The sequence below is a fragment of the Schistocerca serialis genome, chromosome 5 (assembly GCF_023864345.2).
Source record: "Schistocerca serialis cubense isolate TAMUIC-IGC-003099 chromosome 5, iqSchSeri2.2, whole genome shotgun sequence".
In the NCBI taxonomy this organism is placed as follows: domain Eukaryota; kingdom Metazoa; phylum Arthropoda; class Insecta; order Orthoptera; family Acrididae; genus Schistocerca; species Schistocerca serialis.
Genome location: NC_064642.1, coordinates 185,976,140 through 185,988,371, shown reverse-complemented (window position 1 = coordinate 185,988,371; position 12,232 = coordinate 185,976,140).

Sequence of the window (12,232 nt, the reverse complement as noted above, 5' to 3'; positions counted from 1 at the left end):
TGTCTATCTGTGTCATACATGCAAGATAGCACAACGCAACTGCGGGTATGGTGGTGTCATCTACCGGTAGAGGGACTAACTTGTGTACATCGTTTGATGTTGCATAGCGCCAGTGTAGTTTCACGGCGAAGAGAAGGTGGTCACACGAGTTACTGTCCACTATCGAACATGCAGGCGAGTAATCAGGAACAATGAGGATTGATTCGATTTTTGACAGCAGAGGGAGTTAGAGGCCATGAAATGTATCAACATATGAAGGCTGTGTACAGTGAGTACAGTCTGAGTTGTTCAAGTGTTGTGGATGGCGCAAATGATTCCTTGAGGGGTGCAAGTCACTGGAAGAAGATGCTCGTCCTGGACAGTCTTATCATGTCATCACACCAGAAGTGGTTGTGGAAGTGAACGCTTTAGTCTTATACTACCACAGAAGCACAATGGACGAGATCCATTGGTTACTTGGTATTAGCTTTGGCACCACCCACACCGTAATGCATCAACACTTGAACTTTTGAAAATTTGTGTGCAGCGGGTTCCCCACCAACTGACTGCCGAACAGTGCAATACTTGAATGGTGCTGTCTTTGAGTCATCTGCAAAATTATCATGAAGAGGAATGCGGCTTTCTGTTACGTATAGTCATAGGTGACAAAACATGGTGTCACCATTTTGAACCAGACAGCAATCGTCAGAGCAAACAGTGGAAACATGCGACTTCACCACTTCCAAAGAAATCAAAAGCCATGCACAGCAGTTGCGGTAAGGTCTTGATGTCCTTCTCTTTGACCACAAGGGTCCACTGCTTGTGGAGTTCCTGGAATGAGGAACCACCATCAATGCCCAACGTTATCAAGTCACTTTAAAGAACTTTAGATGAGCCATCAAGTCGAAAAGCCAAAGCATGTTGTCCGATGGGATTACCCTTCTGCACGATAATACCCTCCTACACATGGCCAATGTGGTAAAGACGACATTGCACCAGTTTTGGTGGGAAACGCTGTAGTGATTCACGAATTTCTGAGTAAATTCTAGAACCACTCAGCCTTCCACCGTCTCGAACACACGATGTTTTAGATGTGAGTGGGAAAAAGGAACCGTATCTACCGTGCATCAAATGTCTGTGTGTGCAGGTCTGAAGTTCGTCTTGAGAAGACTGTAGGCACAGCAGTCGAATGGCCCTGACAAGTACGTGACGGTTGATCCTTGGAAGTCATAGTGAAAGCAAATGGAAGAACCAAGGAACTTCTGTGTTATTCTGTGCTGTTTAGTAATTGTGACTGCTGATAGTGAAAAAAGAAGAATTGACTTGAAAAAGACTTTTAAGTAACTCGTAACACAGACTTCCTAGAGGTAAGACATGCTTATAATTTCTGTGGCTGTTAAACCTACTCTGTTGTAAATGAATTATAATTGCGTCTAATGTGGGACGGCATGTGTGACTTACAAGAAGTCGAGTATTCATGTGAGAAATGATAATTTTGTTCTTTGTGGAAGTCGAAATATACAGAGTGTGGACTAAAAGTATTCTTCGAGTACGCACTTATTTCACCAGTAAAGAGACAGTTTTATATGTTCCTTTAACTAGCATCATTCCGTGGTGAAGAAGTTTTAGAGAGTGACGTAGCCGAGTATCCAGAGAAGAAGTTTGGCTGTGCATACCAAGTGTAAAAGAAGTGGAAAGGTTGCAGTTCAACATCACACATTCTTGTCACCAAAAACGTTAGAACGTGGCGACCAAAGGAAAAAAGGAATTTTTAGAATAAAATGAGGGATAAAGCTATCAAGTGTTGCCATAGCAACTGAGGATAACAAGACAAGAGAACCAATAAGAGAAACTGGATTATGCAAGAGTATCCAAGGGAGAAAATTTGTAAATGCAAATAAGGGAGAGGATCTGACAAAAAGATTGGAATTGAACATTGAGGATAAATGTCATAGTGTGGAATCAGAGATTAATGAAAAGTTTGGAGCACTGGAAAATGTATGTAATGTTAAATTTGATGCTGTAAAGCAGGGATTGCATACTTTAAAAGAGTGCGTCGATAAGCAAGATAAGTTAATACAAATAATCCAATCACAAATTACAGTCATTAATACACTAGTAGATAATGTAGAAAGAAACTTCAAAGAGAAACTAGCGAACTCAGACATAAGAAATGTAAGTAGTTTGGAGGAACAGGTGGAGGAAATGATGGAACGAAAAGTTGCCATGAGAGTAACCTCTGGGAATGTGTCGCCTATTATTTCTTCAGAACTTTCAGATACCCGAAACGATATAGATAACTTAGGGAAAGAAGTTAAACTTATCCAGGATGAAGTAGACAAGAGGGTGACTTCTCCTAACGTGGTATTGACTAGTGAATTGGTCACTGATTTACAGTGGGGGGCCAGTTCAGGATTATCCAGACAATTCCCTAAGTTTAAGCCGGATGGGGATGTACAACCGACTCATTTTTTGATAAGATTCAATCAAGCTTTGCCAAAGAACTGGGATGATTCTAAAAAGATTGAATTTGCTGTGGCATACCTTTTAGGGGAAGCATCACATTAGGTTACTGTAAATATTGAGAACTTTTCTTCTTGGGGAGACTTCCGGAAGAAATTTAAAGAGAAATATTGGTCTGCTAGTGCATAAGAGAAATTACTATCAGATTTATGGGATCCGAAATATGACAATAATACATGGGGTAGCATGAGAAAGTATTTCGACTGACATCTAAGATGGGAAAGTGCTTAGATAATGGGTGAAGGAGGGTTAATGAGAATTTTAATAAGATGAATACCCATTTATGCGAGGAAAGCTATATTACATAGTGGTTGGAAAACAGTAGAAGAATAGTTGTCCTTTGTGGATGCAGTGGATGCATTAAATAAGTACCACAATGAAAACTTACACCAAAGTGATCAGCCAAACTACAAAAGGAACAGTGGTAATAATTAAAAAAAAAAACACTAACCTGGCTAGAGTACACCACAGCAAAAGAAAAAAGGATAATGACAGTTATCAAAAGAAGCATCCACCTTCGAATTTAGATCCAGTAACTTTGCAGGAATTTGTACTGAGTAATAATAGAACACAAAGTGGTATTGTAGTATCTCAATTCGGTAACCAATATGTGATTACTAATAATGAGGAGAACGTAGTGTGATCTAGATCCAGGGCCAGGGCCCAGGTCATGGAAATACACTAGGAGGACTTAGTCTATACAAGTAAGTTAACTTTACCCCCGAAACACCTACAAAGGAATGGTTGCTACTGGAAGAACCAAGCTTGACTACCAATAATCCACAACCTATAATAGCAAGGACCATGCAAAATTCTAAGGTTAACACATTTATAGATTCAGTGAGTGAGATATCACTCATCTCCAACACATTTTTTACTTCATTACAGACTAAACAACACTTACCGTTATTACCAGTGAGCAGAATTGACATAGTTGGAATAACAGGGTCAAAAAGTAAGATTGTAAAGTACAAGACTCAAGTGAATTTTTTTTGGACACCATTTGAGACAGATACCTGTATGGGAAAAGAAACAACTGAGTGTGAATGTCTGCAGTTAACAGCCACAACACAACTGGCGCTGAAGATGGATAATGTAGATCAAGTAACACATCAAATCGACTTACAGGACAAAGTTAATGAATCTCTAATATTAATCGATCAACAAAAGCGAGATTTATATAAAATTTTAATGGAATATGAAGCAGTGTTCTCTGATTGTCCCAGTAACATCAGCGACTATATTTCTAAATTCATACTCAAAGATGACACTTCATTCTTCTGTAAGCTGTATCCAATACTTGTAATTTTGAAAGAGGCAGTTAGGGAGGAAATCAACAAAATCGTTGAAACAGTATATTAGAACATAGCTCCAGCGTCATGAATAAGCCTTTAACTGCGGTGAAAGAAGCTACAGGTGGGTTACGATTAGTGTTAGACGCTTGTACATTGAATAACCGTATAGAGACAGAAATCAGAGAGAGATCGCTAATATTGACAAATTGTTATCTAAATTTGAAAAAGCAATGGTTTTTAGCATGAAGAACCTGACTGCAGGATTTTGGCAAATAAAATTAAACCCATAATCCAAAAAGTATACAGTTTCTGTTTGATGGTAAATCATATCATTTCAGTGTACTGCCATTTGACTTAATATCTCTATATCCGAATTTATAGTGTGCTGGATGAGGCAGTAGGGGGATATTTATTAAGGGATTTGATAATATATGTAGACGTTATCCTAATAATACTAGGTACTTGTGAAGAACATTGTCTCTCCTTATGCAGAACTCTGAAAAAATTTAAAGAGACAGGTATTACAGTAAAACTGTCTAAATCGTACTCTGCGCGCAATGAGCTTAAGTTCTTAGGTCATATTTAAGGGATGCTGGGAATTAGACTGGACCTTGAACACATCAAAGATATTAAAGAATGTCAACACCCTAGAAATGTAAGACAGTTGAAGGGATTTATAGGAATGGCCAGATACCATCGATGGTACATACAAGGTCAAGAACTGAATGGCCCAAGAATTTTACATTTATTAAAATTCTTGAATTTTGGGATCAAGAGGCAAATGATGCGTTTGAAAACGTCAAAAGTGCGTTTGTTGAATCACCCGTATTGCATTATCCGCATTCGGGCGAACTGTTTAAAATTTCAACACATGCATCTGCTTATGGTATTGCTGCAGAAGTTTTCTAAGGAGAGTGGGATCTAAATAATGTAGAACACCAAACCATAGCTCTTGCTAGCAATAGTCTAAATAAACATGAATTAAATTACACAGCTACTGAAAAAGAACTGTTGGCAATTGTATGGAGTGTCCAAAAACTTCAAAAACTACAATGGGGTCAGAAATCCATGTTTATACAGATCATCAAGCTCTGTCCTTTCTAATGAGTAGTCGATTGTTACACAGTAGATTAATGTGATGGATGCTTTTCCTACAGGAATATGGTATTAGGATACAATACGTAAGAGATTCCGAGAATATTGTACAAGATGCTTTGTCTAATGTACAGAATGTACAGAAGGACCCAGCGTTATTCTTTCAATTAGTTTTATGTCAGCAGAATATCCTAACATTAGGGTACAAGAGAGAGTTCAAAGAATAACCGAAAATATCCATCATGATCTCTATTTTACAGAAATGTTTTCTACTTTTGTTTGGAAATCCGTACCTCCTAATCAAGTAGGAAAATGGATATTATTTGTCATAATTTGTTTTAGAGTGACAACACAATCTCAATGTTGGCGTTTGTGTATTCTAGAGGTAGTGGAAGACGGACTGGTGTGGTATGTTCATACAGGATATGGACACATTGGAATAAAAAAGCGTATAACCCATATGAATAAGTTCTATTATTCTAAGAAGTTGGGGTTATTGAAACATACACACACGCACACACACACACACACACACACACACACACACACACACACACACATACACACACTCATATATATATATATATATATATATATATATATATATATATATATATATATAGTGGTCCATTGATAGTGACCAGGCCAAATATCTCACGAAATAAGCGTCAAATGAAAAAACTATAAAGAACAAAACTCGTCTAGCTTGAAGGGGGAACCAGACAGTGCTATGGTTGGCCCGCTAGATGGCGCTGCCATAGGTCAAACGGATATTGACTGCGTTTTTTTAAAGAACAGCCACCATTTTTGTTACATATTCATATAGTACGAAAAGGAATATGAAAATTTTTGTTGGACCACTTTTTTTGCTTTGTGATAGATGGCGCTGTAATAGTCACAAACATATGGCTCACAATTTTAGACAAACAGTTGGTAACAGGTAGGTTTGCTATCGTGATCCGCCGACAACGCCTGCCAACATGTGTCAGCCCATTGACAATGCATGTGTGAACATTATGGAAGGCGAACTACTCGCTGTTGAGAGGAATGTCATTACACGTATTGCCAAATGCATTGAGGTTGACGGACATCATTTTGAGCATTTATTGCATTAATGTGGTATTTAAAGGTAATCATGCTCTAACAACATGCGTTCTCAGAAATGATAAGTTCACGAAGGTACATGTATCACATTGGACCAACCGAAATAAAATGTTCAAATGCACCTACATTCTGTATTTCAATTTAAAAAACCTACCTGTTAACAACTGTTTGTCTAAAATTGTGAGCCATATGTTTCTGACTATTAGAGCGCCATCTATCGCAAAGCGAAAAAAGTGGTCCAACAAAAATATTCATATATCTTTATCTACTACATGAATACGTAACAAAAAATGAGGGTTCCTATTTTAAAAAACGCAGTTGATATCTGTTTGACCTATGGCAATGACATTTAGCAGGCCAAGCATAGCACTGTTTGGTTTCCCCCTTCAAGCTATACAAATTTTGTTCATTGTAGTTTTTTCGTTTGACGCTTATTTCGCGAGATATTTGGCCCAGTCACGATAAATGGACCACCCTGTATCCCTGTATATATATATATATATATATATATATATATATATATATATATATATATATATATATATATATATATATAAAATGAGGATTCTAGGGATTAAATGAAGTATTAAGTATGCGAAATGTAGAGTAGATTTGTAGCTTTGCCAGAAAATACTTCATAGTAGTATACATAGGAACATATACTGGGGGAATGAAACATGCAGCCCATTCAGAAAGTACAAGGGAAGTGTACCCAGCATTTGATAAGTATATAGGGCAGGCATACCTGCATGGAGATAAGGACGACCTGTGGTCCAAAGAATAGGAATGTTTTATAAAGGGCTGTACCTATCAGAATGCAAATAGGAAGTGCACTCATATGGTCAACCCACAGGCAACATATAGGTACTGATCTTAGAAGAAGGGGACAGAAGTCACACATTTATAAGATTTATTCTGGAAAGTATGAATTCTACGCACAACGAGCATTATTACAATTTATGTAATTTTACAAGTGTCAAAAAGACCACTTTCATGTTGCCCAGAGCTCCTCCAAACTACAACACATAATCAATGAGTACATACCTACCAAAAATAGTACAAAGGGTGAGAACAGAGAGTAGATTACTCATGTGTCATGAACTCCTGGAGTTTACGATTGGATCGATGGCAAAAAAAAAGAAAAAAAGGACAATATAGCCCTTATGATTTCTACATATTAAGGTGCTGACTAAAACCTTAAGTGAAATGGTAATGTTTCATTGTTGTTGTTGTGGTCTTCAGTCCTGAAGTTGGTTTGATGCAGCTCTCCATGCTACTCTATCCTGTGCAAGTTTCTTCATCTCCCAATACCTACTGCAACCTACATCCCTCTGAATCTGTTTAGTGTATTCATCTCTTGGTCTCCCTCTACGATTTTTACTCTCCACACAGCCCTCCAATACTAAATTGGTGATCCCTTGATGCCTCAGAACATGTCCTACCAAGCGATCCCTTCTTCTAGTCAAGTTGTGCCACAAACATCTCTCCTTCCTAAACCTATTCAATACCTCCTCATTAGTTATGTGATCTACCCATCTAATCTTCAGCATTCTTCTGTAGCACCACATTTCGAAAGCTTCTATTCTCTTCTTGTCCAAACTAGTTATCGTCCATGTTTAACTTCCATACATGGCTACACTCCATACAAATACTTTCAGAAACGACTTCCTGACACTTAAATCTATACTCAATGTTAACAAATTTCTCTTCTTCAGAAACGCTTTCCTTGCCATTGCCAGTCTACATTTTATATCCTCTCTACTTCGACCATCATCAGTTATTTTGCTCCCAAACAGCAAAACTCCTTTACTACTTTAAGTGTCTCATTTCCTAATCGAATTCCCTCAGCATCACTCGACTTAATTCGACTACATTCCATTATCCTCGTTTTGCTTTTGATGATGTTCATCTTATATCCTCCTTTCAAGACACTATCCATTCCGTTCAACTGCTCTTCTAAGTCCTTTGCTGTCTCTGACAGAATTACAGTGTCATCGGCGAACCTCAAAGTTTTCTATTTCTTCTCCATGGGTTTTAATACCTACTCCGAATTTTTCTTTTGTTTCCTTTACTGCTTGCTCAGTATACAGATTGAATAACATTGGGGATAGGCTACAACCCTGTCTCACTCCCTTGAAAACCACTGCTTCCCTTTCATGCCCCTCGTCTCTTATAACTGCCATCTGGTTTTTGTAAAAATTGTAAATAGCCTTTCGCTCCCTGTATTTACCCCTGCCACCTTCAGAATTTGAAAGAGAGTATTCCAATCAACATTGTCAAAAGCTTTCTCTAAGTCTACAAATGCTAGAAACGTAGGTTTGCCTTTCCTTAATCTAGCTTCTAAGATAAGTCGTAGGGTCAGTATTGCCTCACATGTTCCAATATTTCTACGAAATCCAAACTGATCTTCCCCGAAGTCGGCTTCTACCAGTTTTTCAATTCGTCTGTAAAGAAATCGCGTTAGTATTTTGCATCCGTGACTTATTAAACTGATAGTTCAGTAATTTTCACATCTGTGAGCACCTGCTTTCTTTGGAATTGGAATTATTATATTCTTCTTGAAGTCTGAGGGTATTTCGCCTGTCTCATACATCTTGCTCACCAGATGGTAGAGTTTTGTCAGGGGCCTTGTTTCGACTCAGGTCTTTCAGTGCTCTGTCGAATTCTTCACACAGTATCGTATCTCCCATTTCATCTTCATCTACATCCTCTTCCAGTTCCATATTGTCCTCAAGTACATCGCCCTTGTATAGACTGTCTATATACTCCGTCCACCTTTCTGCTTTGCCTTCTTTGCTTAGAACTGGGTTTCCATCTGAGCTCTTGATATTCATACAGGTGGTTCTCTTTTCTCCAAAGGTCTCTTTAACTTTCCTGTAGGCAGTATCTATCTTACCCCTAGTGAGATATGCCTCTACATCCTTACATTTGTCCTCTAGCCATCCCTGCTTAGCCATTTTGCACATCCTGTCGATCTCATTTTTGAGACGTTTGTATTCCCGTTTGCCTGCTTCAATTACTCCAATTTTATATTTTCTCCTTTCATCAGTTAAATTCAATATTTCTTTTGTTACCCAAGAATTTCTACTAGCCCTCGTCTTTTTACCTACTAGATCCTCTGCTGCCTTCAGTACTTCATCTCTCAAAGCTACCCATTCTTCTTCTACTGTATTTCTTCCCCCCATTCCTGTCAATTGTTCCCTTCATTGTCAAAGTAAAATGAAAAAAGAATAGCTAAACAGTAAGCAAAAGATTATTCATGGTTATTGAAAGAAAATAAATGTATACTGTTCAAATGTGAATTGTTATTATGTGTGATATTAATGTACATAATGAGCATAATGGTTATGTATAAAATATCGCATTTTCGATCTGGGGGATGGGGGAATATGTAGTGATTCGAGAATTTATGAGTAAATTCTAGATCCACTCGGCCTTCCACCGTCTCGAAAACACGATATTTTAGAATGTGTGGGAAAAAGGAAACCTGGTTACTGCATGACACCTACCTGTGTGTGCAGGTCTGAAGTTTGTAGTTAGTCAAGCCAGAGAAGTCGTAGTGAAAGCACACCTAAGGACCAAGGAACTTCTGTGTTATTCTGTGCTGTTTTGTAATTATGACTATTGCTAGTGAAAAAAGAACAGTTGAGTTGAAATAGACTTTTAAGCTATTCTTAACACAGATTTACTAGAGGCTAGACGTGTTTATGAATTCTGTGGCTTTTACACCAACTCTGCTGTAAAAGTTTCTTAATTGTGTTCCTTGTCTATATAAACGATTTTGGAGATAATCTGAGCAGCCATCTTCGGTTGTTTGCAGATGACGCTGTCGTTTATCAAGTAATAAAGTCATCATTAGATCAAAACAAACTGCTAAACGATTTAGAAAAGATATCTGAATGATGCGAAAAGTGGCAGTTGACTGTAAATAACGAAAAGTGTGAGGTCATCAACATGAGTGCTAAATGGAACTCGTTAAACTTCAGTTACACGATAAATCGGTATAATTTAAAAGCCGAAAATTCAACTAAATACCTAGGTATTAAAATTATGAACAACTTAAATTGGAAGGAACACACAGAAAATGTTGTGGGGAAGGCTAAATAAACACTTCGTTTTATTGGTAGGACACTTAGAAAATGTAAAAGACCTACTAAGGATACTGCCTGCACTATGCTTATCCGTCCTCTTTCAGAATACTGCAGCGCGGTGTGGGATCCTTACCAGGTAGGACTGACAGAGTACATTGAAAAAGTTCAAAGAAAGGCAGCACATTTCGTATTATCGCGAAATATTGGAGAGAGTGTCACAGAAATGATGCAGCATTTCGGCAGAAAATCATTAAAAGAAAGGCGTTCTTCACTGCCACGGAATCTTCTCACGAAATTCCAATCACTAACTGTTTCCTAAGAATGTGAAAATATTTTGTTAACACCGACCTACTTAGGGAGGAACGATTACCACGATAAAATTATGGAAATCAGAGCTCGTACAGAAAGATATAAGTGTTCATTCTTTCTTCACGCTATATGAGATTTGTATTACAGAGAATTGTGAAGGTGGTTCGATGAGCCCTCTGCCAGGCACTTGAATGTGATTTTCAGAGTATCCATGTAGATGCACATGTAGATAAATGTGAGACGGCATGGGTGTCTTACAAGAAATCGAGTATTTATTGTGAGAAATGATAATTTTGTCCTTTGTGGAAGTTGAAATATTCTTCGAGTACCTACTAATTTCACGAGTAAAGAGGTAGTCTTATGTGTTCCTTTGTAGCGGGACTTTGAATTTCGCCACGCTACACTCGTTCCCTCAGATAAAAATTATACCGTCGCAGTGGTATGAGCGCTCGACGGCTGAGAGTAACTCTTTTTTGTTTTCTATCCGTTTCTTTATTGTCTCTCGAGAGCGGAAGCTTAATGCAGACGTGATCTAATGAAGACGAAAAAAACTTATTAATGTGTAGACATATTGTGGAAGTTGTTATGGGATTTGGAGGTGGGAAGCAACGTAAAATAAATTGCATTTAATATCAAGAAGGTTTTTGATACATTAGAAATTCCTGGACAATGAAACTTATTGCAAGGTTTCGGAGCAGACTTTTCACGCAGTAATGAAGTAGATTTTTGAAGACCTGGACGCCGTACGAAAGAAGACATTTAACCTGGTAAAGGATGAACTCTTATCTACGCCATTTCCCCCTATCAGTTACATTTTGTTTGTCTCTGTTCTTTTTCAATAATTTTTGTAGTGGAAATTGGTTTAACTTTTGCTCAAAAACGCCACAAGGACAACCCCAACAATAGCTTTTCCGAATCACGAAGTCCGATAACTTTTCTGTAATACGAAGTGCGATTTGCATTTCTTTCTTTCTTTCCCTTTTTTCACGGTCATTAACGATTTACAAAAAAAAAAAAAAAAAAAAAAAAAAAACCTTTTCACTCACGATTTCTTCCCACATTTTTAACCTTTTATTTTATTATCTTCTCTTTTTCTTTTTCTTTCTTATTAACCACTACACCTTTAACTAGCATCATTTTTTGGAGAAGAAGTTTTTAGAAACTGGCGTAGCCAGCTATCCAGAAAAGAAGTTCAGCTGTGCGTACCAAGTAAGTCGACTCAAATAAAAGAAGTGGGAAGGTTGCAATTCAACTTCACACATTCTTGTCATCAAAAACGTTAGAACGCTGGTACATCCTCTGTACAGTTCTGAACTTTCACCTTGTGACTTCATGCATTTGGACCTATAATACAAACTATTCACAGACATCATTTTGCAGTGGATGATGAAGTGAGTGCCTGGGTCCAGACCTGGATCCAACACCAGCCTACCAACTTCTTCAAGGATGGAATCGACCAGCTAGTGTTGCAATGGGATAAATGTGCCCACAGTTTTGCCGACTATTTTTGAGTGTGTGTACTGCGTTTAACTACATTGTTGAGTTAATAAAATCGTTACCGTTACTTTGCACTAGTGCCCAGGTTTCATTTGAATGCCTCTCATATATAAGAAAAGAAAAGTACAAAAGCATAATGTGATTCAATACAATTGACCTCCACTGTGCACTGTCATCATATGGAGGTGCATAGTGTCTGAACTTATTTCCATTTCTGAGGGTTGATAACCCTGGCCGGAATGGACATAGCCTTTATTTTCGGCCATTGGAGTTATCCTGAATGGTTATAAATTTATGCTTCTTTTAACACATACCTATATAAGTTTTCTCCCCTAACAA